Genomic DNA, 14,829 nt, shown 5'->3' on the forward strand with positions numbered 1-14,829 from the left:
TGTTTCCACTGTTTTCCCATTTATTTGCCATGAAGTGATGGGACCGGATGCCATGATCTTAGTTTTCTGAATGTTGAGCTTTAAACCAATTTTTTCACTCTCCTCTTTCACCTTCATCACGAGACTCTTTAGTTCTTCTTCACTTTCTGCCACAAGGGTGGTATCATCTGTATATCTGAGGTTATTGATATTTCTCCCAGCAATATTGATTCCATCTTGTGTTTCTACAAGCCCAGCATTTCTCATGGTGTACTCTGCATATAAGTTAAATAAGCAGGGTGACAATATACAGCCTTGATGTGCTCCTTTTCCTATTTGGAACCAGTCTGTTGTTCCATGTCCAGTTCTAACTGTAACTGTTGCTTCCTGACCTGCATACAGGTTTCTCAAGAAGGCAGGTCAGGTGGTCTGGTATTCCCATCCCTTTCAGAATTTTCCACAGTTTTTTGTGATCCACAGAGTCAAAGGCTTTGGCATAGTCAGTAAAGCAGAAATAGACGTTTTTCTGGAAATCTTTCTTTTTTGATGATCCAGCGAATGTTGGCAATTTGATCTCTTGGTTGCGCTGCCTTTTCTAAACCAGCTTGAACATCTGGAAGTTCACAGTTCACGTATTGCTGAAGCCTGGCTTGGAGAATTTTGAGCATTACTTTACTAGTGTGTGAGATGAGTGCAATTGTGTGGTAGTTTAAAGTCTTTGGCATTGGCACTCTTTGGGATTGGAATGAAAACTGACCTTTTCCAGTCCTGTGGCCCCTGCTGAGTTTTTCAAATTTGCTGGCATATTGAGTGCAGCACTTTCACAGCATCATCTTTCAGGATTTGGAATAGCTCAACTGGAATTCCATCACCTCCACTAGCTTTGTTCGTAGTGATGCTTTCTAAGACCCACTTCACTTCACATTCCAGGATGTCTGGCTCTAGGTGAGTGATCACACCATCGTGATTATCTGGGTCGTGAAGATCTTTTTTGTACAGTTCTTCTGTGTATTCTTGCCACCTCTTCTTAATATCTTCTGCTTCTGTTAGGTCTATATCGTTTCTGTCCTTTATTGAGCCCATCTTTGCATGAAATGTTCCCTTGGTATCTCTAATTTTCTTGAAGTGATCTCTAGTCTTCCATTCTATTGTTTTCCTCTATTTCTTTGCACTGATCGCTGAGGAAGGCTTTCTTATCTCTCCTTGCTATTCTTTGGAACTCTGCTTTCAAATGGGTATATCTTTCCTTTTCTCCTTTGCTTTTTACATGCAATAAAATAAGTTTTCGCTGAGAGCTGCACTTTTATCTAGGGAGAGGCGTCTGGGTTGACATTTCATTAACTGATTTTCCTTCTGATTCCATGCGACTCATTATTACAGCAAATAGGCCACTCCTGGCCCTTCCTCTTGGAGGATCCAGAGCCCTCCAGAAGCAGAAGGCAACTCTACTGCTCTGTTAAGGAGAGGGATCCTTGGTGCCACCATGAAGCATATGTTGAACATCTATCTCTTAGGTGGGGTGCTGACCTTGTTCTCCATCTTCATTAAACTCATCAGTCTAATGAAGTCCCTGGAGGGCTTACTGGAGAGCCCATCTCCTGGGAGCTACTGGACCACCAGAGGTCAGCTTCCCAACAAAGAGCCCCCAAGGGCGTTCCAGACCATCTATCCAGAGTGGTATGATAAGACCTCCCTCCACCGGCGATGACCTTAGAACAGTGTCCAAAATACCTCCAGCTCTACCAGTTTCTGGGCAGGCATTCTCAATGTCAGTGTTATCAGAGAACTAACTGTTACTAGGCCCTCAAAGGGCCTCTTCTTTGGATACTCCTTGTTCTGAAAAAGGCCTGTTTTATCACAGATGTGAGTGGGTCGCCTGTGGCTGTGGAATGGAGTGATCTCACTCTCTTCCCCAGACTGCGTCTGCTTAGATGTCCTGAGCAGCCTGGCTTTGTCTTCTCTTAGATGAGTACTTGTGCTGCAACTTTAGCTGTTGGGAGATGGTGTTATTTTCAACCCCACTTTCTAAGCATCTGCTAAGAATTCCTTTGGACTTGGGTGTCTTATGGTCAGTTTAGTTGGTATTCAGCTTTTCTCTCATGAGAGCTCCTCTGTGTGCAGATAACAGTTAAGAGGTGTTAGGGTTGGCTGTAGGAAGGGGAAAGGTGGAGTCTTCTGTGTCCTGTTCTCATTTTTACATTTTTTAAAGTTCTTCCTCCAACTTAGCAAGTCTGTGTGTGGTTATTGGTCTGAAGTGGGCAGGGGAATGACAGTGCCTGCTTGGGACATGGACATTTTGGCCATCATGTGGCTTAAGTAAATTTTTCTAATGAAATAAAGTTGAATGTATGTTTCAAAAAAAAAAACAATCTTGCAGGAAAAAAATTGATGTTTATAAATGTCTCTCGAATGCCAACTCTCCTCCTTATTCTATTATGATTGCCCTAGTTCAGTATCTAGTTTTCCTCCTAGAGATAAGAAAGTCACTGTCCTCTAGTCTTTCTTATTATTACATTCTACCTCAATCCTGATTAACTTTTATACTACAATCAGCATTGTCTTTCTAAATCTGATCATGTCCTCCTTCTGTGGAAACTCCCTTCTTATATATAACCTGCAATAAAGGAACCAGAGATCAAATTGCCAACATCCTCTGGATCATGGAAAAAGCAAGAGAGTTCCAGAAAAACATCTATTTCTGCTTTATAGATTATGCCAAAGCCTTTGACTGTGTGGATCACAATAAACTGTGGAAAATTCTCAAAGAGATGGGAATACCAGACCACCTGATCTGCCTCTTGAGAAACCTATATGCAGGTCAGGAAGCAACAGTTAGAAATGGATGGAACAGCAGACTGGTTCCAAATAGGAAAAGGAATACATCAAGGCTGTATATTGTCACCCTGCTTATTTAACTTCTATGCAGAGTACATCATGAGAAATGCTGGGCTGGAAGAAGCACAAGCTGGAATCAAGACTACCGGGAGAAATATCAATAGCTTCAGATATGCAGATGACACCACCCTTGTGGCAGAAAGTGAAGAGGAACTAAAGAGCCTCTTGATGAAAGTAAAAGAGGAGAGTGAAAAGTTGGCTTAAACTCAACATTCAGAAAACGAAGATCATGGCATCTGGTCCCATCACTTCATGGGAAATAGATAGGGAAACAGTGGAAACAGTGTCAGACTTTATTTTTTTGGACTCCAAAATCACTGCAGATGGTGACTGCAGCCATGAAATTAAAAGACGTTTACTCCTTGGAAGAAAAGTTATGATCAACCTAGATAGCATATTGAAAAGCAGAGGCATTACTTTGCCAACAAAGGTCCATTCTAGTCAAGGCTATGGTTTTTCCAATGGTCATGTATGGATGTGAGAGTTGGACTGTGAAGAAAGCTGAGTGTTGAAGAATTGATGCTTTTGAACTGTGATGTTGGAGAAGACTCTTGAGAGTCCCTTGGAGTGCAAGGAGATCCAACCAGTCCATTCTAAAGGAGATCAGCCCTGGCTGTTCTTTGGAAGGAATGATGCTAACACTGAAAGTCCAGTATTTTGGCCACCTCATGCGAAGTGTTGACTCATTGGAAAAGACTCTGATGCTGGGAGGGATTGGGGGCAGGAGGAAAAGGGGACGACAGAGGATGAGATGGCTGGATGGCATCACTGACTCGATGGACATGAGTTTGAGTGAACTCCAGGAGATGGTGATGGACAGGGAGGCCTGGCATGCTGCTATTCATGGGGTTGCAAAGAGTCGGACACAACTGAGTGACTGAACTGACTAACTGACTGAACTCTCCTCAGCGTAGAAATCTTTCATGGGTGGACCTGGTACTTGGCCCCATGATTTCTCAGTCTTACCCATCCCAGGCATCCTGTTGGTCAAACACGCTGAAGCTCTTGCCACACTTGAGAATTGCCATAGTCCTTCATGACTATATATCTTTGCAAGCTGTGCCTTCTGCCTGGGATGTCCCACTCATGCCCCTCAAAGTTGTATCAATCTTTTTTTTTTTTTTTTTCCTTTGGATATCCTCAGAGTGCTTTGTAGATGGATATCTAGATACAGGATCAAGTGTAGGCCTTTATTTTCACTTTACCTTTTTTTGGCCATGCCTTACAGCATGTGGTAATCTTAGTTCCCCAACCAGGGATAGAACTTGGGCCCTAGCAGTGAAAATCCTAACCATGGGACCACCAGGGAATTCCCCAGAGGTGTATCTTTTCCTATTCTGTTTTTGAGGTGTAGGTCTGGCTGCCAGCATTCTGGAAGCCTAGGGCGGTAACCCTTCAGCATGTAGATTGTTTATGTCATCCCTTTGTGACCTCTCTCCACTGTGCTTTTTCAGAGACTTTCAGTTTGCATTTTCTGTGACAGACATTCCATCTTCTTCCAAGATGCAGGAGTGGTACGTGCTCCAGCCCTCCTACCCACTTTCATAAATACTCTTTGGCTCCAATTCCTGTCTTTTATGGGATTCTGCAGTAGTTGGTCATGGGTCATATTTGTTCTTCATTTGAACCCACTCAAAGTTTCCAGATCTGATACATTGGTTATCATCCATTAATTCGCTTTCCGTATTCCAAAATTTTGTTAACTCTCATGGGCTGCTGTATTCATTCTATTTCTGTTGTCCTGTGGATCATTCACTTTTTATTTATTAATCGTTCTTTTTTAGTTCATTTATATTAGTATTTTCATTTCTTGAATCTTGTTTGTTCAGTCTACCATGCTTAGTCAGAATCCATGCAGTAGTTGTCTAATTTTTCTCCTTGGCAAATATTTATTTATTTTTAAGGGGATATGTGAGCATCGGAGAATAACAGTGACTAATTCATAGCATCTAATTATTGGGACAAGGAGCTTTTGAAATCCAGGCTTTGGCAAGTCTTTCGAGCGCCATCATTCGTCACACCCCCACATGTACACTGTTATTCAGTCACATCAACGAACCTGTAGTTTGCTGTTTTGATGTTATTTTCTAAGAACAGTTGTTAGTTATGTTCTCTGGGTTTGGAATCCTGTTTATCTAGGGTAGATCTCTCACTCTTTTTCTAAAAAAGAGATTTATTTATTTTTGGCTGTGGTGGGTCTTCATTGCTGCATGAGAGCTTTCTCTAGTTGCAGCAAGTGGGCACTACTTTTGATGCAGTTCTTGGGTTTCTCATTGCAGTGACTTCTTTCATTGTGGAGAACGGGCTCTAGGCACTCGTGGGCTAGTAACAGCACGTGGGTTCAGCAGTTTCAGCTCACAGGCTCTAGAGAGCTGGCTCAGTGGTTGTAGTGCCCGGGCCTAGTTGTGGGATCTTCCCGACCAGGGATTGCTTGTGTTGTAAGGCTAATTCTTAACCACTAGACCACCAGGAAAACCCTCTCACTCTTAAATTTGATTTAAGTGCCTTTTATTTTGGAAGCACTTCCCTATCCAATCCCAGAGAGTGATTCATACACTCTTTGCTGCTGCTGCTGCTAAGTCATTTCAGTTGTGTCCGACTCTGTGTGACCTCATAGATGGCAGCCCACCAGGCTCCAACATCCCTGGGATTCTCCAGGCAAGAACACTGGAGTGGGTTGCTATTTCCTTCTCCAATTGCTGGGTTCTTACAATGTCTTTACCTTCTTAATGATAACAGTTATTGGTGTATCATAATATAAGGTCTATATTTATCCCTACTGTTATCTTCCTTACCTGTACTACAAAGTAGCACTCAATACTCATTTGTTGAGTTGACGATGACCTGGAACTCTACTCATGGAAGTGATCTGCTTTCCTTCCTTTGGGAAGTCTCTCTTACCATGGATGCTTTCTTCACAGTTGCAGCCACTCTGTGGAGTCTAGTAATCAGGTAATAATCTACAGAGAGTACACATACATGTGAAATATGCGGTTAATGGGGTCAAGTGCGTGTTATTCATTGTGGCGCAGGACAGCTTGATGAGCCTTGCAAACACACTTTAGAAATTCTCAAGTCTATATACTGCAGGTGAGAAACATTTGATGATGAAACAAGTGGCTAATTGTTGAGAGTTGGTTGATTATTAAAGCAGTAGCCTCTTGTTCATTCTGTTATGCAAATAGGGAACACAGCTAAAAATATCACGAGTGCTCTGAAAAAGCCAGTCCCAAAAAAGGCAATTAGCTTGAACACCTGGAAGCATATTTTACCAGGATATGTATTTACTAATATTTGAGTAACATTGAGTCACAATTTTTAACTTAGGGGTAATGTCACTCATGGGGCTTCCCAGGTGGCACAGTGATAAAGAATCTGCTGGTCAATGCAGGAGATTCAAGAGACAAGGGTTTGATCCCTGGGTCGGGAAGATCTCCTGGAGAAGAAAATGGCAACCCACTCTAGTATTCTTGCCTGGAAAATTCCATGGACTGAGGAACCTGGTGGGCTACATGGGTCGAAAAGAGACACAACTGAGTGACTGAGCACACACACACAATGGCACTCAAATTCCCAAAGTAGGGAAATGTCTTTAGGTAGATATTTCTCTAAGCATTTCCTCTCTCCCTCTTTGTCCCCACAACTTCAAGCACATGCTTAGAAAACTTAGATGTATAATTTCAAGGACCCAGGAGGGAAATAGAGAGGCAACACAGTAAATCATAAGAAGCATAGGCTCTGGGTTTAGGTTGCCTCACTTTGAGGCCCATCTTCAATGGTACCAAGTGTATGACCTTGAAGAAGGTCATACACTTAGTATCCTTATGTATCTCATTTGTAAAACAGGATTAGGAAGATACATCTTAGTGTTGTAGGATTAAATGAAGTAATACTTATAAATCTCTTACAGAAATGCTTAGTATGTCCTATGCAGCCAATTATTGTTGTTATTCCCATATTGTCTTGAGGTTATATATATCAGTATTGATCTTTTTTCTAGGTGCTAGATGCTAAATTTTCATTTTTCCCCATAATTCTTTATGTCACTGGTATGACCTATATTCATACCAGTGACATAAAGAATTAGTGCCAAGATCCCCTGTGTGTTTTGATGAATGCTTCTTAGTATTTGTAATCTCTACCTCCATTCTAGGCTCCAACTTTTAGCTCTCACTGAAGAAAGGGAGTGTCTGTGGCTGATGAAGGAATGTGTCCTTGGGTCAGTATCTTACTTAATTCCTATATCATGTGTTTTGTTTTTTTTAGGGCACACTCTCTGAAATTGAACTTATAGGAATCTCAAACAGAAAAGCAGAAGTTATTAATTTGTCAACAAACAGTAACTGTTGATCAAATATCTGAAGTAGTAGTGATGTTATAAAATCACTCACACATACTCTTTATTTTTAAAAAAAAACTTTATTGGATTTACAATGGGTTTCTGCTGTATATCCTAATGAGCCAGTTTATATATATATATACACATATACACACACACACACATATATCCTTATACACACATGTATATAGACATATATCTACTCTTTTAGATTCTTTTTCCATATAGGCTGTTATACATTATTGAGATACTGAGTAGAGTTCTTCTGTGTTATACAGTAGGTCCCTATTAGTTATCTATTTTCTGTATATAGTAGCATCCACACATATTCTTTTTTTAAAATTTATTTTTAATTGGAGGATAATTGCTTTACAATATTGTGTTGGTTTCTGCCACCTATCAACATGAATCAGCCATAGGTGTCACACATACTCCTTTTTTTTTTTTTAAAGAATTTAAATTCATTTACTTTGGCCATGCGGGATCTTCATTGCTGAACATGGACATTCTCTAGGCGCTACTCTGTAGTTGTGGTGCTCGGGTTTCTCACTGAAGTTGCTTCTCTTGTTGTGGAGCATGGGCTCTAGGGTGTGAGGGCTTCAGTAGTTGCAGCGCATGGGATCAGTAATTGTGGTGCATGGGCTTAACTGCTTCCAAGGCATGTGGGATCTTCCCAGAGCAGGGATTGAACCCATGTCCCCTGCATTGGCAAGTGGATTCTTTACCACTGAGCCACCAGGGAAGTCCCACATGTATTCTTTTTTATTAATTAATTAATTTATTTTTTTAACTTTACAATATTGTATTGGTTTTGCCATACATCAGCATGCATCTGCCACAGGTGTACACGTGTTCCCCATCCTGAACCCCCCTCCCACCTCCCTCCCTGTACCATCCCTCTGGGTCATCCCAGTGCACCAGCCCCAAGCTTCCTGTATCCTGCATTGAACCTGGACTGGCGATTCTTTTCTTATATGGTATTATATATGTTTTAATGCCATTCTCCCAAATCATCACCCCCCATCTCCCTCTCCCACAGAGTCCAAAAGACTGTTCTATACATCTGTGTCTCTTTTGCTGTCTCACATACAGGGTTGTCGTTACCATCTTTCTAAATTCCATATATATGCGTTAGTGTACTGTATTGGTGTTTTTCTTTCTGGCTTACTTCACTCTGTATAATAGGCTCCAGTTTCATCCACCTCATTAGAACTGATTCAAATGTATTCTTTTTAATGGCTGAGTAATACTCCATTGTGTATATGTACCACAGCTTTCTTATCCATTCATCTGCTGATGGACATCTAGGTTGCTTCCATGTCCTGGCTATTATAAACAGTGCTGCGATGAACATTGGGGTACACATGTCTCTTTCAATTCTTGTTTCCTCAGTGTGTATGCCCAGCAGTGGGATTGCTGGGTCATAAGGCAGTTCTATTTCCAGTTTTTTAAGGAATCTCCACACTGTTCTCCATAGTGGCTGTACTAGTTTGCATTCCCACCAACAGTGTAAGAGGGTTCCCTTTTCTCCACATCCTCTCCAGCATTTACTGCTTGTAGACTTTTGGATCGCAGCCATTCTGACTGGCGTGAAATGGTACCTCATAGTGGTTTTGATTTGCATTTCTCTGATAATGAGTGATGTTGAGCATCTTTTCATGTGTTTGTTAGCCAACTGTATGTCTTATTTGGAGAAATGTCTGTTTAGTTCTTTGGCCCATTTTTTGACTGGGTCATTTATTTTTCTGGAATTGAGCTGTAGTAGTTGCTTGTATATTTTTGAGATTAGCTGTGTGTCAGTTGCTTCATTTGCTATTATTTTCTCCCATTCTGAAGGCTGTCTTTTCACCTTGTTTATAGTTTCCTTTGTTGTGCAGAAGCTTTTAAGTTTAATTAGATCCCATTTGTTTATTTTTGCTTTTATTTCCAATATTCTGGGAGGTGGGTCATAGAGGATCCTGCTGTGATGTATGTCGGAGAGTGTTTTGCCTATGTTCTCCTCTAAGAGTTTTATAGTTTCTGGTCTTATGTTTAGATCTGTAATTCATTTTGAGTTTATTTTTGTGTATGGTGTTAGAAAGTGTTCTAGCTTTATTCTTTTACAAGTGGTCGACCAGTTTTCCCAGCACCACTTGTTAAAGAGATTGTCTTTTCTCCATTGTATATCCTTGCCTCCTTTGTCAAAGATAAGGTGTCCATAGGTGCGTGGGTTTATCTCTGGGCTTTCTATTTTGTTCCATTGATCTATTTTTCTGTCTTTGTGCCAGTAACATACTGTCTTAATGACTGTGGCTTTGTAGTAGAGCCTGAAATCAGGCAGGTTGATTCCTCCAGTTCCATTCTTCTTTCTCAAGATAGCTTTGGCTATTCGAGTTTTTTTGTATTTAAATACAAATTGTGAAATTATTTGTTCTAGCTCTGTGAAAAATACCGTTGGTAGCTTACCGTTGATAGGGATTGCATTGAATCTATAGATTGTTTTGGGTAGTATACTCATTTTCACTATATTGATTCTTCCGATCCATGAACATGGTATATTTCTCCATCTATTAGTGTCCTCTTTGATTTCTTTCTTTCAAGAAGGTCAACACAGCCTATGCTGCTGCTGCTGCTGCTGCTAAGTCACTTCAGTCGTGTCCGACTCTGTACAACCCCATAGACAGCAGCCCACCAGGCTCCCCTGTCCCTTGGGATTCTCCAGGCAAGAACACTGGAGTGGGTTGCCATTTCCTTCTCCTGTATTCTTGATATGTGGTATGAGATGTCATGGATTTGAGCTGGAATAGTATTTCATATGTAAATAGAGGCTACTCACAGCCTTGAGAATAATTTGTTTTCTTAATCAATATAACCTCTCATCTCCTTTTCACTTATAGTACACTTTGCTCAGTAACATTGCCTTTCATATATAGTATGAAAGCAAATTCCAACTCTGTCTTGATAAATTATGATACAGTACAAATTAGTGTATGTATTTCTGCATATGCAAATGATATTTATTAAAAAAGGTGATAACCTGTGGAGATTTCTGTTTGTAGATGAAAATACTAAGCTGCTATTAAAAAAAATTGTATTATACAAAAAATAAGCCTTTAGAGCTAATATTACTGAAGGAACCAGGAGATGTCACATCGGTCAGCAGGATCTATAATTATGAATAGACTCACAGAACAAAGACTTTAACAGAATAAGTCCATTAAGTAAATGTGACTTCCCTTTGAGAATTTTTTTCTGAATGAAATGACCAGGTCTATTATGGCAAGCTTAAATACCTCACTAAGACTTTCAAAACTCTTTGGAAATATTTTCAAACATAACTATCGAATTAGTCACTGTGAACTTGGAATAATGTTTTATAATGTAGAGAGAATTGGCTTAGAGGCAGAGGATAAATAGTAGGGAGATACAGATACTTCTTGAGGTAAAAAATATAAATAGTGTTGTGTGCTAAGGTTTAGAGGAAGGGAGTGAATGGGTGTGTGTACCCAAGAGCAAAGAAACGTAGTTGTTTCCAAAAGCTGACTAAGTAGCTGTTGAGCCATGTTTCATTGCCGGGAAAGCAGTGCTCAGAGAGCCAGCAACCCTCAGGTACTCTTGTGTGATGATCAGCGATGCTTGGAATCAGTTGTCCCTACTGGGAGGCTCAGTCCATGGTCAGCGGACCTTGGAAGTGTGTACCAAACAGTAAAATTCATTTTAGCTTAACCTTGCAGGAAAGAAACTTATTAAAATAAAATACATTTGGCCCATCAAAGAATCTACATGTGACCTAGGGAGGCTGGTTCAGCCACTGCACAACCAGAAATGGTACTCAGGCCAGACCTTGGTGGCTACCCCAGCAAAGACACCAAGTTTGCCTCCACCTAGTGTGAGGGTCACATTTTGTTCTGGACATTGCAACTTCCAAGGATGATACTGGACCGGGTCCCAGAAGCTTTGGGTTTTCTGATCCTGAAAACCCAGATACTTCTCCTGCCACGCTTACAGAAAGATGCATGTTACATCTGTATCTGTTTTCTCACATCAGCAGCTTCCCAGACTAAAGTCTCATGTGGGTGCATTGCATGACTTTTCCCTGGTGCAAGCAGAGACAACAGTCAGTATGTGTGAGAATGTTCAAAAGAGTAGTGTTCAAATGAGTGCTGGATTACCAAAGACAAGACAAGTATTCACCATACCCCCAGAAGTGGTAGATGGTATAAGAGAGAAGTGTTACCAGCTTTGTGTTCCAATCATTTAATTAATTTAACAATATCAACCATTTAATTAATATAATCATGTAATTAGTATCATTTAATTCATATCAGTAATTTAATTAAATGCTATTTGCATTAATAATACAGTATTAATAAAACGTTGTAGTATGAATACTTGCTCTGTATTTTAGGTTAGCTCTATAGTGATGTGGATGGAAAAAGCATATATCAAGGCTAGAAAAATGGTTGGAGGAACTTCCCTGGTGGTTCAGTGGTTAAGACTTGCCTTCTAATTCAGGGGGCAGGTCCAATCCTACGTGCCATGTGGCCAAAAAAACCAAGGCATAAAACAGAATCAATATTGTAACAAATTCAATAAAAATTTTAAAAATGGTCCACGTCAGAAAAATCTTAATAAAATGGTTAGTCACTCAACCCTAAAATCTCAATATATTAGAATGAAAGAATACTTTGAAGGTCATTAAAAGATGAATATGAACACATAGTTTATAGTAATGAGCTTACTGCCCTTATTTAGATAAACTTGACATTTTTCTCCTTTACTTTTCATTGAACTATGTACATATTGTTACCATGGCAATTGTAACACTTTATTCCATTTTCCCTCTCACATATCTGTCTCTAGTTTGTTTTGTATAGGGTCTAGTACTGGCACACATTAAGAAATGAAAATGTCTAAACTAATGGTATCAGAGCGCAAACAGGGATATCTGGGGTATGCTTATCCCTTTTTTGAGACATACTATTACTCAGCTGGTAAAGAATCTGCCTGTAGTGCAGGAGATCTGGGTTCAATCCCTTGGTCGGGAAGATGCCCTGGCTCCCCATAGACAGAGGAGCCTGGCGAGCTCAAGTCCATGGGGTCACAAAGAGTCAGACGTGACTGAACAACTAAGCACATGAGTATCAATAGTGTTTTTTCCAAAGGTACATTTTGGTTTTATGATCATTGAGAAACACAGATGAGGCCACGAAGTGGCCATGGACGGGACCAAAGCAAAGTGCAGGCAAGTACCCTGTATGACAGTTAGGATTTAGGTGAGGGAGAGATGGGCATATGTGGATCAGCCAAGAGAGACTCATTCCTTTGCTTTGTTTTGCCTTTGATCGGATGACTGGTGGAACAGTTATTCACTTAAGGGTAGGGTAAAGTTGCCAACATCCACTGGATAATCGAAAAAGCAAGAGAGTTCCAGAAAAAACATCTATTTCTGCTTTATTGACTATGCCAAAGCCTTTGACTGTGTGGATCACAATAAACTATGGAAAATTCTGAAAGAGATGGAAATACCAGACCACCTGACCTGCCTTCTTGAGAAACCTGTATGCAGGTCAGGAAGCAACAGTTAGAACTGGACATGGAACAACATACTGGTTCCAAATAGGAAAAGGAGTAGGTCAAGGCTGTATATTGTCACCCTGCTTATTTAACTTATATGCAGAGTACATCATGAGAAACGCTGGGCTGGCTGGAAGAAGCACAAGCTGGAATCAAGATTGCCGGGAGAAATATCAATAACCTCAGATATGCAAATGACACCACATTTATGGCAGAAAGTGAAGAAGAACTAAAGAGCCTCTTGATGAAGGTGAAAGAGGAGAGTGAAAAAGTTGGCTTAAAGCTCAACATTCAGAAAACTAAGATCATGGCATCTGGTCCCATCACTTCATGGGAAATAGATAGGGAAACAGTGGAAACAGTGTCAGACTTTATTTTTTGGGACTCCAAAATCACTGCAGATGGTGATTGCAGTCATGAAATGGCACTTACTCCTTGGAAGGAAAGTTATGACCAACCTAGACATCGTATTCAAAAGCAGAGACATTACTTTGCAAACAAAGGTCCGTCTAGTCAAGGCTATGGTTTTTCCAGTAGTCATGTACAGATGTGAGAGTAGGACTATAAAGAAAGCTGAGTGCCAAAGAATTGATGCTTTTGAACTGTGGTGTTGGAGAAGACTCTTGAGAGTCCCTTGGACTTCAAGGAGATCCAACCAGTCCATCCTAAAGGAGATCAGTCCTGGGTGTTCATTGGAAGGACTGATGTTGAAGCTGAAACTCCAATACTTTGACCACCTGATGCAAAGAGCTGACTCATTTGAAAAGACCCTGATGCTGGGAAAGATTGAGAGCAGGAGGAGAAGGGGATGACAGAGGATGAGATGGTTGGATGGCATCACCGACTCAATGGATATGAGTTTGGGTAAACTCTGGGAGTTGGTGATGGATAGGGAGGCCTGGCGTGCTGCAATTCATGGGGTCGCAAAGAGTCGGACACGACTGAGCGACTGAACTGAACTGATTATAATATCAGTATTAGATGGTAATGATAAACCTAATTACCATCTAATACTGTATGAAGTTGTACTATTATTGACTGTATTCCCTGTGCTATACATTATATCCCTGTAAGTTATTAATTTTGAAACTGTTAATTTGTATCCCTTCATCTTTCTATTTTACCCATCCTCTCTCCTCTACTCCCCTATAGCAACCAGCAGTTTTTCTCTATGAGCCTGTTTCTGTTTTGTTTTTGTTCATTTTTTTTTAGATTCCACGTATAAATGAAATCATATGGTATTTGCCTTTTTTTGAGTATAATAGCTTCTAGATCCATGTATATTGTTGCAGATGGCAAGATTTCATTCTTATTATGGCTGAATAATACTCCATTGTGTATAATATACCACAGCCCTCTTTATCCATTCATGGACACTTTGTTCACATATCTGGGCTATTGTAAATAATGCTGCAATGAACATAAAGATTCATATCTTTTCAAATTAGTGTTTTTGTTTTTTTCTGGATACATACCCAGAAGTAGAATTGCTGGATTGTTTGGAGGTTCTATTTTTAGTTTTTTGAGGAGCCTTTATACTGTTTTCCATAATGAATATAGCAATTTGCATTCCCACCAATAATATACTATGGTTCCCTTTTCTACATATCCTCACCAACACTTATTTGTTGTCTTTTGGTAATAGCCATTTTAACAGATGTGAGGTGATGTCTCATTCTGATTTTGATTCACTTTTCCCTGATTATGAGTGATGCTGAGATATCTTCATGTCTTTTGGCCAGCTACCTATCTTCTTTGGAAAAATGCCTGCCTATTCGATCAGGTGGTTGTGTTTTGTTGTTGTTGAGTTGTATGAGTTTTTTGTATATTTTGAATATTAGCCATTTATCAGGTATATTATTTGCAAATATCTTCTCCCATTCAGTAGGCAACCTTTTAATTTTCTTGATAGTTTCCTTCAGTGTGTAAAAGCTTTTTAATTCAATGTAATCCCATTTGTTAATTTTAGCTTTTGTTTCGCTTGCCTGAGGAGCCACATCCGAAAAGAATATCACTAAGACCAATGTCAAAGAGTGTACTGCCTGTGTTTACTTCTAGGA

At 40.1% G+C, this 14,829-nt stretch overlaps 1 pseudogene; it reads left to right on the forward strand.

Moving 5' to 3' along the window:
- Positions 1-1,143: 1,143 nt before the first annotated feature.
- On the forward strand, positions 1,144-1,662 carry LOC112584316 (annotated as a pseudogene).
- The last annotated feature ends 13,167 nt before the right edge of the window (positions 1,663-14,829 follow it).

This window comes from Bubalus bubalis, chromosome 4 (genome assembly GCF_019923935.1).
Source record: "Bubalus bubalis isolate 160015118507 breed Murrah chromosome 4, NDDB_SH_1, whole genome shotgun sequence".
NCBI lineage: Eukaryota > Metazoa > Chordata > Mammalia > Artiodactyla > Bovidae > Bubalus > Bubalus bubalis.